Raw genomic sequence first — 1,150 nt, forward strand, 5'->3', positions numbered from 1 at the left:
CCTCCCTTTCCTCCGTCGTCACTTCCGGCAATGGTTCCTGCTTCTAATCTTAGTATTAACACAGGACTGTGCAAGTGGCGCATTCTGAGGTGGTGAATAAGACATGCGCATGATGCCCTTACACAGCCATGCTTATTACGCACATTGCGTTACGGTGTTATTTGTACGGTAACAAGTAATTTCCTTTCCGTATTTAATTTGGCAGAAAAACTACTTTTATGGGTTTCGTTTACTTCCATGTAAGTTACGTATCCTTCAAGCATGAAACCACCAGTTCTTTAGTTTGCTCTGAGAATTAATTGTAGGACACTAGAGAAGGCCAGATTCGAGCACTTTGGGCCCTGTAGCACTGACAGATGGATTTCCAGCTTTAGCAACCCCCCCCCCCCTTTTTGCCTTGTGTGCTCTTAATTTCTTCTGTTCTATTTTTTACTACCTTTCTGCTGCTGACATCTTTTCCTCGCTTTTTTTGTGTTTACTTTTTTTTGTTTTATCATGCGTGCGTCAGGGCTGTTTTGGTGGGAAAAGGGGGACCTACACAATAATAGGCAGGTGGTCATAACATTAAGGCTGATCACTATGTATACCGTATTGGCTCGAATATAGGCCGCACTTTTTTCCCCCACTTTAAGTCTTTAAAGTGGGGGTGCGGCCTATATTCGGGGTCTAGCGCATCGACGCCCAGGACATGCAGTCCCGGGTGCCGGGCAGGGTTAGGATACAGATCCCCCGCAGCAGTGCAGGGGACCTGCATCCTACTCCCCGATACGCTCAGACAGCCTCCCCTGCCAGCACTTTCCACGGGGGGGGGGGTGCCGGCATGGGAGGTTGTCTAAGCGCATCGTGCGGATGGTCACCGGCGGCGGAGGTTGTTTACCCGCATCGCCGCAGCCGGTGACCGTCCGCACGATGCGTTTTACCTCTGCCCCCAAGATTTACCAGAGGAGACTCCCGGGTGTCTTGCGGGGCCGGCGGGGGACATCTACGCAATACGCGTACACAACTTCTGGTGCCGGCACATCAGCTGAGTCTCCTCTGGTAAATCGGGGGGGGGGCAGAGTGGCAGCATATCTCGGGGGGGGGACAGTGGCAGCATATCTCGAGGGGGGAGGAGGACAGTGGCAGCATATCTCGGGGGAGGGGAGGACAG

This window comes from Sceloporus occidentalis, unplaced genomic scaffold, assembly GCF_023333645.1.
Source record: "Sceloporus occidentalis isolate IW3139 unplaced genomic scaffold, rSceOcc1.0.p SCAF_339, whole genome shotgun sequence".
Taxonomy (NCBI): domain Eukaryota; kingdom Metazoa; phylum Chordata; class Lepidosauria; order Squamata; family Phrynosomatidae; genus Sceloporus; species Sceloporus occidentalis.